Raw genomic sequence first — 21386 nt, forward strand, 5'->3', positions numbered from 1 at the left:
TCGATACCTTCAGGAAAGCTTAGATTTGTATGCAAAAATCCCATTCATTAACATCCACAAGGTACAAACAGCTGCTAAAGCACGTATTTTTCTTAAACACTTCCCAGGAAGTGGCAATAGAGAGGAAAATCCTGATTATAAAAGTGCTCTTGGTAATGATACTGACTGATTGTTACAGATGTCACAGGGAAGATAATCTGTCTTTTTATTAGATTAAACATGATGTGAAGCAGTACAGGTGTCTACAGATGTAATATTCGCGTAGGCTTGACTTTTCGGACTAGCTAACCTATGCTTGGTGCCAAACCTGAGGAAACGAGGGAAAAGTGGCCAGAAACTACTCTTGTGCTTCTTTTGATCCTGAGGCTGTAACAAGCGCCATTTCAGTCACTGGTGCTGCTTGAGGTCTGACTTGCCTTGCATGGCCTGTGGGCCACCTGCAAGCACCCTGCTGTGATGTGACGTCCTGCCACGTCACGGCCACTGTCACCGTATCTTCATTTTGGGGGTAAAATGGCTGCACTGTACCCTGGGTGGATAGAGCTCAGCTGCAGCTTTGGGAAAGGCAGTTCTCTGTCTCTGTAACCACTAAGGTTCAACCACTGAGGTCCGGCTGGTGCTCATTTTGGGAGGCAAAGGCTACTGGCACCTCTTGGGTGCCTGAGGCAGGCAGGAGGGCTGGCTCTTTGGAAAGGGGTAAGCTGTAGCCTCTTTATTCTCAGCGATGAAGTAGGAACTTCTCTGAGGTTTAAAAGTGTATTTCCCCTCCTTTTCCCTCCTCTTTTTAGCACTGCATGTATACTGATTAAACTTCAGTGCTTTACTGTGATCTAGATGGGAGCCATTAACCCCTAACAAGGCATCAAGATCATGAAATCTCATTAAGAAAAATAGTTTAATTCTAGGTGCACTGGTTCTTTGGTTGAAGACTTTTGGTTACAGACACGCTTAGTTTCATGTGCCCCTTTGTAGTGATCATACTCTAGCCTTTGCAACTCAGAGTGTTTACTTTGACAGTCCTGGGAGTTCTTGAACTACAAAACAAGAAATCTGTGTGGGACTCTGAAGTACTTGGCCTGATCTTAATTTGAAACAATTTATTGTTCCCTGTGACTCCTGTTGCAATCCTGTGGCCTTACATGTTGCCTTTTTGCCATAAAATTTGCTTGATTGCCTCTTTCTGAAATTGGCATGGCATAGCATTTCTGTTCCTTTTCTCACTTTGATGGCCTACAAAATGTGTTTTCTTGGCTCCTGCTCTCATGCTGCTTCATGACTTTTTTTTTTTTAATAAAAGCAAAAGGCTTTGGAGGCTGTATTTCAGAGATGAATCGTTACCGCTTACAATAGTTCTGTTCACTGTGCTTTGATGAGCCTGTTGAGAGAAAGAGCAGCTTCTCTCTCCCTTATTTTTATTTGCTGTGTTCTAACTTTGCAATTCCTTGGAACCCCAAAGTCCCAGTCCAAGGGAGATATGAAAACAATAACGAATGTCTATAAAATATTTTTCTTGAAAAAAACCTCCTCTCATACAATTTTTATTGGAAGATTATTTGCCATTAAAAAGATTCCTGCCCTTTGCATACTTTTCCTACCTTTGCTCAAACAGTGGAAGAAATTATCTTGCCTTAGAAGGTTAAACATACCAGACTACTCCACCCAGATAGAAATCAGGATGATGTTTTAAAATTATTTAGCAACAGTAATTTTCCTATTTTATTATAAAATATTGCAGATATCATCATATTTGTTAGGACGTGCCAATCTTAGTCATGACCTGACACTGTTCCATTCACAAAAATCAAGCAGATTATTATCTCATGATCATATTTCCTAAATGGGTAAATTTATTTTTTATGCTCCATTTCTTGATAAAGACTAAGATGACAACCACCACAACAAAGCACTCATTTGGTTAAAATTATTTCAAAACTGGGCTTTTAATTTTTATAAAAGACTCTTTGTTCTCTGTGTCATGTCTACGGGTGGACAAAGTTGGAAGTTGCTAGATGGTTGACCGTGGATCTACCAGTGTACATCTCTTCATAATCTGGCACTTGGGTGCAATCACCACCAAAAGCTCTAGCATATTCCTCTACACTGCAGTTCCACCGTGGCTGAACTGCACACATACATCCCTGTGTCATACCAGACAGATCTGCCCAGAAAGACCTTCTGTCTTTTCCTCTCATGCAGCAGGTAAGAAATGTTTCTTATTCAAGTCTACTTCAACACATAACCACTTGACTAGTCAATGGGTAGAGAGACAAAGATTGAAATCATTGTTACTTGTTAACAAGTGTAACATGTACAGGCCTACACAGATGCCACTCTCTTCCCACTCTACCAGTGCAGAAATAAGGGTAGCATGACACCACAAAAAAAAAAAATTTCAACCTAAGTTGTGAAATACTCCCCATAGGTTTGATTCAGTGAATACTTACAGTAAATGTTTGCCAGATCTCTCAAAAGCACAGTGAAGAAAAATAATACTTCCAAAACACACACACACATGAAAAGACCCCTCCGCTCACACACACATACTGGATCCATGAACATATGTAGTCATTTAAACTCCAAAGATGCCATGAGGCAGAATTAATTTCCTATATGTAATCCAATGTGCTATAGTTTAAAGGACTTGAAATTACCATATCTGTCACCTTGGAATAACCCAACCAAGGCCAAAGGAAAGCAAAGCCAAGTACTGAAGAGCAAATACTATTGCTCATTCACATAAGTCTCTCAATTCCACTCCAAGAGAAACAATATGAAATGTTCAGTGCAGCCATTTGGGCCCATGATCACTGGTAACTGTGAGGCTAGCAAATATACAGGGTATGAAGCTGGTCAGTGCTCAACTCTCCTGTCTAACTGTTACAAAATGTCTGCAGCAGGAGCTGGCATTTGCATTTCATCAGTACTGTGGCCAACCGGGACGGAGGGCCGTGCCAGCGGTGATAGGCTGACAGACCTGTTGCTACCCAGCTGCTAAAGCGGATCAAAGGGGAACACCAGCCTCCCTTCAGCTGCCTGCAGCACTACAGGCAGAGGTGGGGCTGGAAGCACATGAGGAAATACGATTGGAGGGGGAAACTAAAGCACTTCAGTCCATAATCTAAATCCAAGTCCCTGATTAGGGACTGATTAGCAGTTGCCTGAGCTGGCAGGCCACTAAAGTCCCCCTCAAGGGCTGCTTGGTCCCAGTGCACAAACCTTCCTTAGTGTAGGGCGAGGACCTGAGGTTCCGTTCACCTGCTGATGCCTCCCAAGCTTTCAGACAAAGTCTCTCGTGGTTTTCCTCTTCCTCAGGCCTCTGTGGGTCTGCTGTGACCTGTGCCAGCTCCCAGCCCAACTCCTGGGAGCTGCTGCCTGTAGCCTGCTGGCTGGGGCATGCCTAGGAGGCAGGAAATGCGCACTTCAGCACCCTTTGCTACAGGAAGGAGTTAGATGACAGCCTGAGTAAGACTGTGCTTGAGCTACTGGTGGCTGCTCAGAGTTTGAAACAAAAATTTGGTACCTGCCCTCAAAAGAGGATTGTAGGCTATGAGCTGAGAGTGGAGGGACTTGCACCTGCATACTTCATTCACCAGAAGGCACTTAAACCCAGGAGAGAGCTAGGATTTAGGATGAACTGCAGTCTTCAGCTTTTCCTATTTGGCTGGCTTAGCTCCTCAAACAGTGGCTTTTGTGAATCCCCCTCCAAGGCACTTAACTGGCCTTATGCACATGCATGGAGTCCAGGCATCTAATTCAGGCATGTGGACTCCATTATGGGGCCAGGTGCACACATCCCCTCATGGATTAGGATCTGAAAGGTTCTATATCCTGTATTGTCAATCAACTAAGGCCTCTGTTTTCCCTGCCCAGTCCTCCTTCTTTGTTTCAAAATCTTGATATTTTTGAAGCAGATATGTATTTTTAAAAACTCGTCTTGTATCTGTGCAAAGGAGTAGTTAAGGCATGTACTAGCTATTCCCAGGATGATGCAGTTAAGTCAGCAATGACTAACTTCACAAAACCTGGCGTTAGAAAAATCACTGCATTTAAATGAAATCATATTCTTCCCCACAAACTTTGTCCTCCAGATTCTTACTGCTGAACATCAGAACCAAAGATTCATGACTACCTACAGGCCATGACTTAACCAAATAAAAAATAAATCCACTAGGCAGATATTTCTCTAGCAAAGGAGTCTTGTTTCTCCAAACAGCAGAATGGCTACTAGCAATGCTTACAATGATTTTCTTTTGATTATTTGTTGTGTTTGACTGTAAGATGGGGCACCTACATTAATTCTAAGTTAATTTTGTGTTAGGTCAAGAAATCTGCTCAGATTTTCAGGTGTTAGCAGACATAATGTATTCTTAATAGAAATACTTTTAATGTGCTTTCTGGAAGGCTTATTTAACCATGCTAAGGAAAGAGATAATCTGGAGTACATAATTGTAGCCCACAGGCTCAGAGTTTGAGAGGGGGATTTTTTAGGTCTGAGCTGTATTCCCTGAAAATTGTTGCAAAATTCTCAATAAATCAAATAACAAGGCTGATTAGATCCTGCAGGAATGAGCTCCTTAAAGGACTGTACTTGTAAGTTGTGCTAGTAAAGTCATTCGAGTGCCAGTCCTGGATGCAGGGTGCAATTTAGGCTATGTTTAGAGTAGGAGCGCTTTACTGCTAAAGGAATACTAAATGGCAAAGTGATTCTAGCCGAGAAGCAGCCATACCAGCAACTCTAAGCAATGTGCTGGGGAAGTAAGCTCTGCCCATACACACACACATAAGTATATTCACACAAATTAAACAATCAGTAAGAATTAAAATAAATACATCAAAACCTCCTAAGTCAGCTTTGCTGGTATTACTGCATCTATATGAGAAGCTTGTGGTGATGTAACTGTTTCATGCTGCTGGCTGACAGGACCCCAGAGCACAGCAGCTCCATGGCAGGCAAAGGAAGAAGCGACTGGAGGAAAGTTGGGTTATGAACAGAAGGGAACATGTGAAGGAATTAAATGAGATACCAGAGATTTAGCAGCTCTCTCAAACTGAGAGGTAATCTAATTTCTTCCATCTTTTTTTTTAAGCTTCAGTAATAAATCAGTGACAAAAATCTAAGATCTAATATAATCTGTGGGATTGTATGGCATCCATGTTTGCTATTTCATTAGATACTATTTTCATTACATGTTTTTGAAAGTAACATTTCAGAGAGGGGAAGTAAGGCAAACTTATGGAGAGTTTTCATCTTTTCTTTTTAGACATAGTGGGCAAAATGTGAAAACTACTGCCACATGGCAATGCCATTGCTTTTAAATGCAGATTAGTTTCAAATAGTATCTATAGAAAAAAAGTTAGCACCCTCCTCTTTTTCTTTTTTTCAAACTAAAAGGCAGCACGGGTAATCAAAATCACTAAGACATAAAAAAGTCCATAGTATCTTTCATTTTTTAGCAGTTTTATTTCTTTTGCCTGTTTATGCTCTAGACTGGGTATCACCTAATGTGTGTACAAATCTCATAAATCACCTTTGAGAACTGCTGTTCTACCCATGCCTCTCATCTTCTTGAATTCCTTCTTATTTTATCTCTCTCCTCTTTATAACTAATAGCTATACCTTGTTTTATCCTTTCTTGTACTTATATTTATTCTCTCAACAGTGGTCAGTTGAAAATTATTTGCTTTTTTGATATTGTAATAATGATTACATGCCATTATGTCTTTGGTTTGGAATGAAGGCTTCATCTTCCTTAAATGTTACACCTGAAATGAACTTGTCTTCAAAGGACTAAGCCATGACAAATCATCCGGAGGGAGACATTTGTGTTTTCCTCCACTTGCAATAAGCAGTACAGTGTGGCCATACAACACTGGTGAGGCAGTGTAATAATGTAATGGTAATATTATGGAAGAGAAGACAAACCTACTTACTTTTCATTTGGAAATGCAAAATTGTTAACACAATATTGTTGAAGAATTTTCCTGGCTAGTTTTCCCTTGTCTGCTTCAGGCTGAAAATGAATGCAGAATTTTAATATTTTATGAATCCTCCTGACTATGAAGGTCTAGTAATTCTCCTTGGGAGGATCTGTGACACAGAGAAAATGCAGAAATCTGAACAGACATGACAGAAAACTATATGCAGTAGTGACTGTAACTTTGAGAAACTTGTGTCCTATCAGTTCCTGTGCATCAGTTACACTGGTAAATATCTATTTTTTAAAGTAAAAAAAAAAAAAAAGAAAAAAGAATATTTCCTAGAGTGCAGTAATTCAGGCCTCTGCAATTGTAAAGAAAAACCCTACATGACCTGGAACAGATTTTTCTCAAGTGACTCAATTAATTACTTCCATGTGACAATTAGCAACATTGTGAAATTCAACAGTCGGAGAGCTGGTCACTTGTGCAGACAGGCAATTTGACATATATAGATAACCCCATTAATTTTTAATGAGAACCGTAACCTGTATAAAGTTTGCTGGTTGATAAATATTTTTAAATGGATCTCAATCTATATATACCCAGACAGTTATCCATGCAGTAGACTATGGTCTGTTTTTCTTAATCAGGCAAAACTACAATGAGAATTTTGCTCAATTAAGAACTGAAGAATTTGTCTGAGTTTTATTCAGTTCTTGGCAGTTGGAAAAACTGGTCTTTCCAACAGTGAGTGCCAGTGCAAAATATTTTGGCAAGGAACAAATGTCAATTTAGATCTATGAAATTCCCATTTTCAGGCAGTAAAATTAGAATCACTCTGGTTTGTATTAGCTTAAAAATACCCAAATCCTGGCCTACTATTGTGTAGCTAAGTAAGCAGGTATCCACTACTGGCCCAGATTCTGTCCTTGGTTATAGTAGCGTTTTGATTGCAGTGGAGGTAATTCCTATTTCTAAACAGAATAACCAATATCACTGAGTCCTAACTTTTCCATGTGCTCAATTTATTGATATTGGTATTCTTCTGCTGTGGAAATGATCACAGTGGTTAAATTTATCTGGTTTGAAGTGGACAGCAGTGATTGTTATTGAGTCCATTTTACTGCATCTTATCTTGCTAATGATGACATTTAGTGTGATGTAAGAGATGAACAGTGTTACTTGCCTAGCCTCTCTAAGCTAAAAGGAAAATTTTTAAAGATGGAGGAGTTGGAAGATAAGTGGGAGAGTTGCTTTCCATTAATTTTTTTGAAGGAAATGTTTTTCTTATCATTCTTTTAATCTATTCAAAACTATCCCAAATTCTTCCTGGAAGCTGGGCTGGAGATGTCATGAGAACAGACATTATTTCATATATCTGATATCTTTTTTTTTTTTTTTTTAAACTGGCGACAGAGATCCCATTTAATTAAATGAAAGCAGACTTTGGATGTCTCTGTTGATGTACAGTCCTACAGGCAGTAGAAGAATGAGGGAAGAACCTGTAAAGTAAACCTATCTATTAAATTAAAAATACCTACTTATGTTCAGACTTGACTATTGTTTTACAAGGAACTCCCAAGAAAACATACATGTGGATCCCATTTCCTGCAGAAGTTTGCTTTAAACACTCATGAAAGCAACATATCATACTTCAAAGATTTCCTAGTTTAGCTAGAAGTAGGGCTGTAAATGGTCTGCTCATATCCTTCACCATGGCTTAGCTGATGCTATCAGCCAACCCTCTTCATACCTGTGGAAAAGACTACTTCTCTTTGGCTTGCTAGGAAGCTCTGTAGGCCAAGTGTCAGCGCTGCAATCAGGTCTATAAATCTTCTAGATTATTTGTGTGCTGGAGTTTCTCTTGCCATTGTGATGAAGAAATAATTGAATTGCAGAACTCCACTAGTACATATGAAGCTCATTGAATTTTATTCTCTAACAAAAGCATTATTTTGTAAATGGAAAAAAAGTATAAATGTAAGCAGATACATATGGTTTTGATATTTGAACCCATTTAATTATATCAGTAGTTTTGCCAAATAACATGACATGGACAAGTTAGATGTTAGCCTTTTTTATAATTTAACCAAAGTGATCACGTATATTGTGTGCTGGCTACACACACTATTATGTTTGATCTTTGTCCCACCACAGAAAATTGGTGCAAAAAAAAAAAGCATGAGAGGACCCAGGGCTTCCAAATGTGTTAAACTCATTACAAAGACACTTTAAACTTACTCATCGTTCAGTCTTGTTCACTCTTAGTGATGATGCCTCACTGACTAAAAGTAATAAGCCTAAATTGAATTGTTTTGTAAAGAAATGTTTTTCCTCATAATTATAGATGATTCTCAAGAAAAACAGAATTTGAAGGTTACCACATTTTAAAATTAACATCTATGACCTTGCTCAGCTGTGTGCTGCCAAAGCACGTGCATTAGAAATGAGCTGAGGTGGCAGTGTCCAGATCCAGAGAAGCCAACATTTTTTACTGCAGATATAACGCAGACTCCCACAGTTGCTATCTCTGAATGTGGGGCTGACGCTCTGAATCAGAATGGTGAAACAGGCATATGCTGAATGCTCACTGTTCTCATAAAATATTCTGTCTTTCCTACAGTGCTGGAGGGGAGGGGGTTAGAAAATTATAATTGTGAACTACTGTTCCTGCCTCTTATGAGGACATGCTGCCCCTAGAGAACTAAGCAAATATCTGGCTTATGCTTTTTCCCAATGAATTCCTAAGGATAGACTTAGACATGCTAGTATCTCTGAAAAAGACTGAAGGCAGATTACAAACTCTCTGGTATTGCTGAGTTAAATAATGGATTGGCCCCTGGCTCTGAGAAAACCTCCTATGTCAGACTTGAATCCTGCTTGCTTACTCACATCACAGGACTACAGTAAGGGGTGGCAGAATTCTGGTTCTGAGTCCTGAGCCGGTATGTCTGGACACCATCACTCAAGCAGCAGGCTCAAGTTCTAAAAGAACTAGAGATTTTGAAGCATGTGTGTAAGGTTGTTCAAAACTACCTCTATGGCCTTGGGCAAGTTACTTACAGCACCATTTTTTTGCATTCCTATGGAAAAGGCAGGCCTGAGCCACCGCCCCCAAATCCCTCTCCACACATGTATGTATTGCTTTCCATCACAGAATCATAGAATGGTTTTGGTTGGAAGGGACCTTAAAGATCATGTAGTTCCAACCCCCCTGCCATGGGCAGGGACACCCTCCACTAGACCAGGTTGCCCAAAGCACCCAGCTCCTACTTTTTGGCATGTTCTAACTCCTGCTGACAAGTTTCTTCCACCTTGAGCATTACAGTTTGTATTGGAGAAGAAAAGGAGTGATGAAGAGAAGCAAAACAATAGGCAGTGGAGTTTCTTGTAGTGTCTTAAGGTCCCTCAGCTCACACATCTCATTTAGGACACATCTGAAGTTCAGGACTCCAGATAGGGTCTACAGTGCAGGAATAAAAATAGCTTGGCAAGCCAACTTGTGGTGAGCATCAAGATGGTGCAGCCTGACTGGCTAGTGGTACCCATGCTAATTAGTTTAAAGTTAAATCTTTGATACTTCTGCAAAACATTGCAGATGCTTCTGGGACTTCTGTATAGGCATTGCCACACTTTGCCAGTCTCCTTCAGTTCCTCATTTGCAAAATGAGTCTGAAACTCCTTACTTAGTTCTGAGTGATGCTGTAAGAAGTATGTTGAGCATTTTAATGAGGGCTATACTAAGCCATAAATCTTCTCCTATCTTTCTTATGCTCATGAATGTGTAACACACTAATTTAAGGAGAGATGAAACTTTTGGTGGCAGTAAGCTCTTTTATGGACTACATTGTTTCTCAGAGTCTCCAGTCCCCGCAGTGGACTGTTTACAGGTCTCTGTGAACCTCTAACTTTAAATAAAGCCACACAGAGACCACAAATCAGTCTTGAAGAGCGGACACATTTATTCAGGTTTTCTTCAGGGCTATGAGACCCAAAAGAATAGTTTCCTGAAAATATATTTGTCAAGAAGATGAACACTCAAGATAAACAATATAGTGGAGGCCAAAAAAGGAATTAAAACAGGACATCCCCTCCATTTTGCTTATGCAAAATCAGATGGATTTCTCTCTGGGGACCGCAGGACTGGAGCTACGGGGTTTTTTTACATGCTAGGTGCCATGTTTCGCCTGCTCTTTTTTTTCTGGCCTTGCTTTTGTATATATATTGGTGTCTAAAGCAATTATTCACATCAGTTATTCTTCTTCATCCATGCAAATTAGAACTGTAGTTACAGTTAATATGATACCATAGGTGCTATCCCCATTTTTTTCTTAAATCCTCACTGTATTACTTAAATTGCACATGCTGTTGCTTCTTCTGAATTCATTGCTTGGTCTGAGTAAATACAGTTCATTAACTCTATTTTAACTCCCACACAAGCATTCTCCCTACGCCTTTAATTACAACAGCTTTCAAGAACATTTGTCTTGACAGTCTGTGATGCCATTAAGAGATGGAATAGTACTTTACAATCAAAGGGACACATTTCTTTGTCTTGACATTATTGTTTATCCTGGATTAGATAACTATTTTGTATGTTTTGGAGCTACCTGAAATTAGCTTGCTCCTGTAAGGTACCTATTCACTCCAGTTTTAAAACTACCAGAGCAACCTTTTTCAGAGTCTTTTCCAGAAATGCTTCAGTCCTAGAAAAATGAGTGCTTCACTTAAAACTAAAAAGTATAAGAAGAAATGGATCTTACTGGAAGGAAACTTTACAACAACCCTACACATTGTGAGAGAGGAATAAAGTTTTAGGCCCTGATACTCATCTCTGAGTAGTGTAATTTAGAAGAGTCTTCCTTTGTATCAATGCAGTATCCCTGTGTGAAATTGGGATAACATAGCAGAAACAACAACTGCTTCTTGTCTGTAGCTAGTCCATCTCCTGAGAAAGAATGGAGGAGCCTTCCTTACTGCCAACTTTCCAATCTGGCATTCAGTGAGACTGTAAAAGGCTTGGGGAGAAGGAGGTGAAAAGGGTAAAAGGAGGGTAAGGCAGCACTGACCGAAAATCGCACCAGCCTGGTGCGGATTAATCCATTAAAAAGAGAAAAGAGCGTAATAAGGTCTGGAGTAATTGCTTGTTTTAACTTCAGTTTTAATCACATAAGTCCTTGTCATGCTGTAAGCAGCCCAGTTTGCTGAAGGAAGAAAGAAAACAAAACAGGGCATGATTTGGGTAAAATGCACGAAGAGGCCATGTGCCACAGGCTGTCTCCAGTGCTCCAACTGGGTGGGGAGGGGATGCTGCGGTCCTTGTGTCTTCGTCCATTCAGTTGCTGGTTCCTCCACCCTCTCCCAGGGTGGCAGAGCAAGCCAGCATGGGGCCTGCTGCCCAAGGGGCTGCCTGTGGATTAGCCCTGCTGCCCTTTGCTGCCAGGGGGCTGGGGGAAGGACTCCTACCACCATTTGTGGCCCCCACATGCAGGCTCAGCTGCTCAGGCTGTGCCCTGCTTTTGGAGCTCACCTGTTATGACTTAATGACTAGGTAGTGCTAATGAGTGAAAAAAGAGCTGAAATGGGTGATTGAAATGAGCCTCTGAAAGCAGCGGAAAGGCTGGCACTTGCACAGTTATATAAAGGAAATATCGTTATTTCTAAGGAAAAGGTACTACTTCTACAGCTATAATCTAAGACATTCTTCTCTTTAGCACCAAAGCCACAGACTGGTATTCATCTAGGCTTAACACAAACACTGCATCGGGCAGTTCAGACATAGTCAGCTCTCATGAGCAATGTTAGCGTTGTAAGCTTTGTTTGGAGTTTTATTAGATTCCCTACTGCAGTCTTCAGTAGACAAAATGGGCTTGACATTTTAAACCCGTCTTGTATGATTTTTCTGATTCCAGATACAGTCACTGTAACTAATTTGTGGCAATAATCAAAAGAAAATTAGATGTATATGTATCCTTATTTGTAACCAGGATAAAAAATGGAGTTAGCAAATATATTTATAAAATCAAGCACACGGAATGTCGAATGTCGTAGCAGTGCATCTGAAGACCAAATGTTTCTTACTGATGTATAATACGTGGTTAAATACTGACAGGTACTCTAGCCAATTCAAATGTCTGTTGGAGCAATTTTTGATCGGTATGGAATCTGTACTGGATTTTCACAGGAAGTCCTCGAGAGCAGACACGTCTTGCTACTGGAGCTGCCCCGTAGGTGGCGTGAGCCATCCATTCAAGCACAGACACGGGCCTCAGTCCGCTTGCCTTTTTTAAAAAAAGGCAAAATAACAAAAAAGATGTTCACATAATTGTCCTTTATATAGGTGCTACTGCCTGTGTTGGCTGGGGCACAGCTGTGTTACACTGCCTTCAAGTCAGAACTATCATGTCATGATAAATTATAAAGAGAGTTCTTTCTGGTAAAAGTAAAATCTTAACTTAAAACTCAGTGTTCACCTGTGTCTTTGAATGAGGAGGGTCCTCTCTTCTCCCAGTTACTTCGATCACCTACAGACAGCTCATTACAAACAGCATATTCCTGGTATTGGCTAGGGCAAATGTGATATAAGCTGAGCATTAACAAATATATTTCCTTTTAGTCCTTTCTGACTTCCTGTCTTTTAGTCCGTGTTTAGTTTTTCATACACTACCTCTTTTTTTGTCAGAAGGCAAGGGACTTTGTTTTCTAGGTATCCTAGAAGTGTATCATGTTGGAATGTGTTTTGCTCTGAGCGCATCAAAACCTGCAGACTTTTCTGCTGGTGGGTAGAAAATGGTGAGCGCCAGCCCTTTGATCTTAATCTTTCTGTATTTAGGGAAGAAAGGGAATGAATTTTGAGTGTGTGTGCAGTTCCTATGCAGTTATACTTTCCATTTAGGGATCATATTCATTTCTGGCTAGGTTTAATTGCATGTGAAATGGTGTTTGTATTCCACACCTGACCGTGGTACGGGGAAGTAACATGTATGTTCAGGCATCTATTCTGCTCCATTCAGCACTACTAAACCTCAGAGCAAAACTGTCAATATCTAGGTAAAAGGTGAGGGGGGAGAGGAAATTAAAAAGAGAAAGGAGAAGGAAGTCAAAGGAGGATTGTCTGGAGATACCTATCTTCAGCTCTTCACCACCACTGAATACTTGTGCAGGTAACTACTATATTTTTAAGCCAGGTAGAATGGACATCAGGTTTCAGGCACAGTAAGCAAAATTTAATGAAGGGACTCAACAAAAAAATGTATTTTGCATTTCAAAATACAAAATATCCGTCTCAGGAAGGGTATGAAGGAATATGTTGCACAGCAGCTGGAATGGGTATTCTGCCTGAGCTTGAAGGACAAGGTGTGTGAAGTATCCAAGCATCTAAGATTGGAAATAGGTCCCTCATGACATTGTCAGGCATGCCAGTGGGAGTTACAGGGAAAACCCCGCCAGGCACCACTCAGCACCTACAGGCACAACACAGGCTTGAGTGTTTGGCATTTGTAGTGTGCACAACGAACTCCTAATGCATGATCGCGCCAAGATACACTAGGAGTTGCAAGGCTAGGAACACAAGGAAAAAGCTCATTTGGAAGATTAAAAGATTACACTTTGCTGGAAAAAAAAAAATCTAATACCTGACTCACCTACTGTCCTATTTCTGCTATTTAATCCCGTTCACACCCCTAAAATACCTCTGATTATTCCAAGCCCAGGAGAGACACAACCAAAGACAAGAGTAATATGGAAGGTTTTTTTCTCATTTGTTGCTTCAGCAGTACAGGCCTGAATATTGGAAGCAGTGATTTCACAAAAAGCAGTGGTCACGCTCACTTCTTAGGTACATAGGTAATAAAACTCTTCTTTGGATTTCTGAGGTTATATCCCTCCAGGAAAACAATCTCCACTTGGTTTAAATGCAGTTAAGTCCAGGAAATAAAAATGTCATTGTCAGTGTTTCACAGGCGAGAGCTAAACCTTTCCTAAAGGAGATGTTATAATAGTATCCAGAGGAGGGAATGAACTCACTGCAGGCAAAAATTATGATAAAAATAATAATAAAAAACCCCAGACTCCTCCAAGTCTCCTTTGGTTCAACTACAAACTGCAGGAAATTTCTCATAAAAACATTTGATATTTTAATGTGACTGTACATTGGTTGGGAAAAGAGGAACATAACCTGTTAAGAGTTAACATTTTAGGACTCTTCTTTGTTATGCTAAATTCGATACTGCATTTTCAGCAAGAAAACTGCAGGCCACTTGGCTTAACTGAAGCTGGGTAAGCCTTTTTGCTTATCAATTGTCACATGAAAAAATACCAGGCAAGTTGGGGCTGAGTAAGTGTTAAAGTTTTGTTAGGATGGCGTGTCCTCAAATAATTGCAGAATGCCAAACACAGAGCTTCCCATGTTCCTTCAGGCTGAGCAGGGATGCCAAGTATACAGAATTGGAAGCTGTCTATCAGGGGTTTTTTTTATTTGCTTGATACTGTGCAGACAGCGGAGACAAAATACCAAAAATGCCTGAAGTCCTTATGACCTTTCACTGCAAACTGTGAACTTTGTCTGCTGAACTCAAATTTCTGTTTACACTGTCAGCACAGGCTCCATGCTGTTGCCTTTTCTTCATCTTTCCAGTTTGTCGCGTATCGAGGGATGGCTTCACAAACACTGCATAGGAGGGGGGACCTGAGCACATTTGAGACCTTTTGCAGGTTCAAAATACTGTCTACATGTTGTGGATTGCCTAAAAATAGTTGTAATGCAAGCAAAGTAGCATGAAATATGCTGCTTGCACACAAAGCAAGTATTCTACAGAAAGCCTTAGCTTTGCCATTAGCTGGCATGGCTCACGTTCCCACGTTGTGCGCCGATGCTGTGCTGCTGCATAGCTAATGCTATTTACACCATCTCCCATTTACACTAGGAATACACAGGCAACTACATAGTAAATGGTCCAAAAATGCACTCAGTAAACTACTGTGTCAGCTTCTCAACTAAATATCCCTGATTTCAACATCATGCTCCAACATTAATCTACCCCTTGTAAATCATGATCTAGACTGCTGCAGTGAACAAATACAGGGGAAATTTCAGATGTATAAAGTAGAAATTGTGAGAGTGAATAGAAAAGTGAGGGTGACTGAGCACTGGCATGGATTGCCCAGGGAGGCTGTGGAATCTCCATCCTTGGAGATCATTCAAAAGCCATTTGGACATGGTCCTGGGCAACCAGTCTAGGTGTCCCTGCTTAAACGGGAGGGTGCCCTCCAGAGGGCCCTCAACCATTCTGTGAAATCGTTCCTATGCAAGACTACCATGAACTGTAATATTTGACAGCATTTGCATAACTTTTGCAATTGAAAAAGGATATCCTTAACCTGTTACTTAAATAAACCCAAGAAATACATTGAACTCCTTTGAAACTAAATAGAAGGTTGAATTAATGTAACAAATATTTTAGCTGAACTATCATTATTACCTGGGTAATTCTTCTGACTGTATTTCAAATTTAATTTCATTCTATGGTAGCATTCCCTGAACTTTACAAGACAAAGGTATTAATAGAGTTCTGTGGCTGAAGTCTTTAGAGTCTAGAAAACTGTCTTAAAAGGTGACATTTCCAGAGAGACTCCTGCATAGAAAATACATTGGTGTTACCTAAAGAAACTCAGTGAGTTCACAAGGAATCATTACATTATGTCAATGAGGCTTTTGAAAGAAGACTGTTCACTTAGTGCTACTTTTCCCTGAGCGTGGAAGCTATAAAAAATGTGTGGAAATCATTTGCAAAGTGATCACTGCAGCTGTATGCTCTATGTTGCTATTAATGAGCTATCTGTTAACAAACCATATGCTTCAGCACATAAACAGGAGGATTTATGCTTAATGCAAAACTCATATAAAGAGTTACTGCTTGGTACAACTGTTTCCCAAATCAGACAGGCACATTGCTGCAGTCTTCCATGAACTTCCTGTTATCAGCATAAAAATCTGCTGCCTACTGGCTTGAAGTCTCTTTTCAGCCTGAGCAACCTTGAGTCAGCTGTTCCCCCTCACTTTGCAAAGGGGCAGTCACTGCGTATCACCAGGCAGAGTACTACCAACGAACTTGTCTCCAATGACCAGAAGTAAGTGTGCACATGTGTGCACGTGTAATGTTGTTTGGGGAGCAGGGGACTAAAGAAGCAGAGAATTTAACAAGCAGCAGGTCCTTCAGGTCTCTGCTTTGCACAGCCTGGGATCGTAAACTTGTCATCATGGTTACTAACAGCAAGCAGGAGGTATCCATGGAATATCCCCAATTCTAATGATTTGTGGGGGCAAACTCTTCTTGTTCTTTTTCTGTGTTCTTCTGTACTAGAGCTTTATGTGTCAATTATCGCTACTAAAGCCCTAAACAAGCCCCTCTTCTTCAAAACACAGACAAAAGCAACCATTGGGTTTATTCACAATAATGCCTGGATTAGTTGAAGAAACCACATTCACCAACAGGAAAAGAAAAGTAAATTTCTAAGCTATTGAATAACACTGCTATGTTTGGAAAGGATTTTTCTTTTGTAATTCCCCTTTAATTTCCTCCCATCCAGAGCTGCTGAGAGGAATCTGAAGCTAGGTTTTCATGAGCGACTAAAGGAGTCCAGCAACTGACTCCTGTTTAAAATAAGTGGTCCTGGAAATGTAAGGTAACATTTCCATAAACACATGAGTAATTTAAGATTTAAGTTCCACTAAAAAATCATCCAGTACTTCCAGGTCCCCAAATCAGGCAGGGAAAAGGCAGACTGGTAAACTAATCCTTATTATCAGATAAACAGGGATTGGATGGAGGAACATAAAGCATGAGAAAATGAGGAGGAAACTGAGGACAGAGAAGATGACTGTGTTCAAGAAGTTTATACACTGAGAGGCATAAAAGGCAGTTCAACAGGAAAAAGGATAGACAGAAAGAATATCGGACTATATAAATGGAACCATTACTTTCAGTCACTTAGGTTTTCTTTTGATTTTGAGATATGACCTCAGTAAACCCACATAAAATTGTATAACTTTATCACTTGACTTAATGTCTCTGAATTCAGCACAATACATTTTTTTCATTCTGGTTCCTGATCAGATTAGAAAGTGTCTGAAGGTAAACTGTGCATTCTGGTAACCTCTCTGAATAGTTTAGCTTTCTTCATTTCAATTGTCATTTTCCAATTTAAAAATATTATTAAAATACCACATTTGGGTGGGTAGTGACTACCATGACACTGTGTAGAAAACCAAAGCAATTTGAAGCAAGCTAGACATTGAGTACATTTTTAAAATACCTTATTGCTTAAATAAAATAAACTTAAATCCCTTAGTCTAGCAATTACTTTCAGATGTTTGATTGTTTATTTTTAAAGAGCTGTCATATCAACCATTTAGAACTGACAAGGACTATTATGATATCTTCATGAGTTTTCTTTAACATCTACTCCCTGCCTTATGTTGGGAACTACATACTCATCTTCATTGTCTCCTGTATTTATCTTAATTTTGCTGTATTTTATTTTATTAAGAGGAAGAACTTAGCAGAGCTGTTTGTGGCAAGATTTAGTTACAGGAAACCCAAAAGCTAAGCCCCAGTTTCAGCTGAGACAATTAGACTGTTGATTTTGGTAGCAGCTCAGGACTTCTATTGGACCCAAATGCCTTTCGAGTCTATCTGCCAGCTGATGCTCAAGTCCGAACATTTTCTATATTCTTGCTACAGATAAAAGGCTTTGTTTCCTTTTAATTTGAGGGATATTTCTATCCAGATCTGAATGTTTTGCTGAAATTCTTCTCTATTCACTGGAATAGATTAAAACAAAAAGGAAATAATAATATTTTGCAGAACTTTCAATCCTTTTTATGGCTTTTTTCCCCCCTTAATTCTCTGTTCCTTGATATCTGTGAATTGTTGAGGACAGTGTTTGTTTTTCTCAAAGCAATTTTGCCACGCATGAAAAGTAGCACGTGCTAATTTGTAATGCTTAGCTTCACTGCTGCTTTTTTCTGTCTAGTATATAAATTTAATAGGTCATATTACTGTTTCACCTGCTGTAGGTAAAGGACTCTAAAATACTAAACGTGTGATACTTTTTTAAAGTGATCTGTATCGTTATATAACAGCAGAAGATCTTTATCAAAAGATTTGAAGAAATTACTGATAGAAAAAGCAGTGTTCTTATACAGTCTTTTCATCAACTACTATAGAAACTTTGCAGCTGGGTTATCAAAGTCCACTGACATTCTTGGATGAATGTTTTATTGCTAGGTGGATTGGGCTCTAAAACTTTCTTATGGATGCTCTGGGAGAATGTGTATACTAGCTGGAAAGTGTTTTATTCTCTATTAATATTTTGTGGGCTGGAGCCTTGAGCTATACTATTTCTTTTTTTCTTCTTCTTTTGTTTGTTTGTGTCTTTTTTCTTTTTTTTTCTCCTTCTTGCTAGAATTTTATAGCACCCGACATAGGGCGGGTCACAGCAGCCGATGCCGGGTGAAACGGTTACCAGGGACAGCTCCGGCGGTGGACACTGCCAGAGATCCTAATACCCTGGCGCTGCACCAGTCTACCTCGGTGCCTGGAGAAGTTCAGTGGGTTCACAGAGCCAGGTCTCTGCCAGGGCTGACGCTGTAGAGTGGCGTGTTTGTAGAGTTATGTTTATGTGACTCTTACTGGTTTCTTTTCAGACAAATTGTGTAGGATTTCTCCGCAAGAGAGAAACATGATTGAACGTGGCGCTCATCCTCCTTGAAAGACATTCAGAAAGTCTGAGGAATTTATGTGATTCGTTCTTAACATGTGGATTCTTTTAATTAGCTATCTAGAAACCAAAAAAAGAGCGCAGGACACTACTGCAATGCAGCTTGTTAAGCAATAATGCATTTTTTCTTCCAAAAGTCACACTTGATAACAAACAATAGTCATAGGCCTAAGATGACTGTGGATACTATGAGCTAATGTCTAGTTGTCAGAAACTTTTCCATTAAGGCTCAGAAAGATGTTTAACATATTCTTCCCATCATTGAGCTAAACTAAACATTGTATTAAACATGGATTTTCCAATGAATGTTGCTGCTGTTTATTTTTACATGTGCATACATATGGAAGCAGACACGTGTACATATGCATTTTGGATATCAAAAGCACATCAATAGCACAGTTCACTCTATTCCCAGGATATAATGGTTTTTGACATTTCTTTTTTAATGAAACTTGTCCTTACTCTTTCCTGACCGTAAAAATAGATTTAGTACAAGGTTCTTTAAACAAACATGAAATGCCAAAATTACATGTTCTCTCCTATTAAACAATGGAGAATGACTGAAAGGGTAGATTTCTTTAGTTATCTAGGAAAAAAATGTTGCTGAGGATGATCACCAAAATTTATGTACCATATATTTTTCTACTCGAAATTCAAAAGCTTTGCTGTTTAGCAAATGCTTGAATAACTTATCAAATCCTGTGTAGGTGATAGCTTTAAGACAACTTCAGTTTTAAGCCTTTGCGCTTTGTTTTTGGCATTAGGTATAACTCATTTAGGATCTCAAAGCTGGATATACTTACATTTAGATTTCGGGAAAGGGCAGAAGGACAGGTTGTTTGCTTTTCACTTTAAGAGACCTAGATTTCCTGATTGTGTTAGGCCCGTTGTTATTTTGTTGATTTTAAGTTGCTCCCTAGGGGGAAAAGAAAGCTTATAAGAAATATATGAGCACACTATCCTTTTTTTGCAGAAATATTAAGGAATATTGGCCAAGATTTTCAAACATAGTGGTTTAACATAGTCTTTCAACTCCATATTCAGGCATCTTATTCAAGGTCTACTGTTCAGAAGTATGAAAACCTGGCAACTCATTTACTTTGAGTAGCCTTTTTAGTTACTCATTGCTTGTGAAAACTGATGTAGCAGTTTGAATATGGACTAAAAATCCTAATGTTTGGTATTTTTGTTGGCAATCGTGTAATAATTATGCTGTAAATCAAAATACGGGCTTGGATTTCAAGAAAAGTGCCTTGAGCCTTGTTCCCACCCTTCTGCAGAGACACTACATAGCTTTTTCAGATTACTAGCTATAAAACTATCAGTTTGAAGGACAGCTGAAAAACTTTTACTTAATGTGATCTTCCTCCACATGTGTTGCCCCCATGAAAATGTACATACAAACCCTTTCATGCAATGTACAACAGGAAGTCATTAGTTTCCCAACAGACTTGGACTGATGTGATGTGCTTGGAACTGCCATACAAAGTCCCAAGTGTGACTGCACTCATAATGTGAGTATGGTAACAAGGGGAGCCACAGGCACTGCTAATGTCCTATGTAAATATAAAATATTCTTAGCTATTTATAGGCTAATCACTCTCATGCAGCTGCTACCACGGCATATTAGCTTCACCTGACCCAAATCCCACTGACATAACAGGGAAGAGTCTCTGTGGTTTGGTGGGCTCAGCTGCCACTGAGATATTCAGGGTTCAGTGTGATAAAATCCTGGATGGCCAGTTCTGGAGACCTGTGCTCCAGCTGGAGTGTGAGCACATACTTGAGTGCTTTCCTGGATCAGAGCCAGGGAGGGCCCTGCACCTCTCTGCATAGCCACTGCCCTCAGCTGCTGACAACATGCTCCTTTTGCTGCTCAGTGTCCATCCTGCATGAGCCCATGGGCTACTAGAAAAACAGCTCTTTGATAAGCAGAGTGATGCTCTTCACGTGCTGATTGGCTTTGTGGTTGAAAATGGAGATATTTGGCCTAAGATCTTCCTTGACTGTGTTTTTAGTCTCCAGAGCCACTGTTTTCCCAGCAGTCAGAGTAATTCCAGAGAGCCAAACACACCTGAAGGTATTTTCTGCATTTACTGGAAGCATTTTATCAGCCAGGGCAAAATGAAATCTCAAGAGTAGTGGCTCCTAACCTCTATGCAGCTGAGCTTCAGCAGTGCTGTGTACCCCAGGACCCAGTAGGCCCTAGGGAGCTGTGCCCTGGGTGGCCCAGCTGCCACCAGACCATGCTAACCTTAGAGGGAGGAAGCATTTGGAGAGGAAGGAGAACCAAAACGGAGTACTGATTTCACAAGGGAAGCCTGTGGGTTGCTTGAGTGTTTTACCTCAGATTTATTCCAGCCCATTTGAAATGTGCCCACTACCCCCTGTTCAATCGGAATGCCACACCTGGGCTATTGTAAGGTCTTTCTCTTTCAAAGCTGATAAAAGAATTAATTAAATTTTGGTCAAAACAGTACTTTTTCACAAAAGAAGCTTTAATCTTGTAGACAGAGGAGCATTTTCTGCCAGAAAGGATATCTCAAAACACCGGCCCAGGTACCTCCAGAGTACATTGTTGCTAACCAGCCCTTGAGCTGCTGGTTGCTGGCTGGAATCTTTTTCTTCATTTCAGGTGCCTCCAGCTGCCCACCCAGCCCCAGCACGGGCTCTGAGAGCTGCCATAT

At 40.0% G+C, this 21386-nt stretch overlaps 1 protein-coding gene across 3 annotated transcripts in view; it reads right to left on the reverse strand.

Moving 5' to 3' along the window:
• The window catches only part of COL8A1 (collagen type VIII alpha 1 chain), a 100840-nt gene that overhangs the window by 18406 nt on the left and 61048 nt on the right, over positions 1 to 21386 (reverse strand). The window contains exon 3 of one of the 3 annotated variants that reach the window (XM_054823066.1): positions 19503 to 19615. The exons of the other annotated variants lie outside the window; for them this stretch is intronic. The gene's annotated coding sequence lies outside the window, so the exon portion shown is untranslated. The remainder of the gene's footprint in view (positions 1 to 19502; positions 19616 to 21386) is intronic. 3 annotated transcript variants of the gene reach the window in all.

The sequence above is a fragment of the Grus americana genome, chromosome 1, assembly GCF_028858705.1.
Source record: "Grus americana isolate bGruAme1 chromosome 1, bGruAme1.mat, whole genome shotgun sequence".
Lineage (NCBI taxonomy): Eukaryota > Metazoa > Chordata > Aves > Gruiformes > Gruidae > Grus > Grus americana.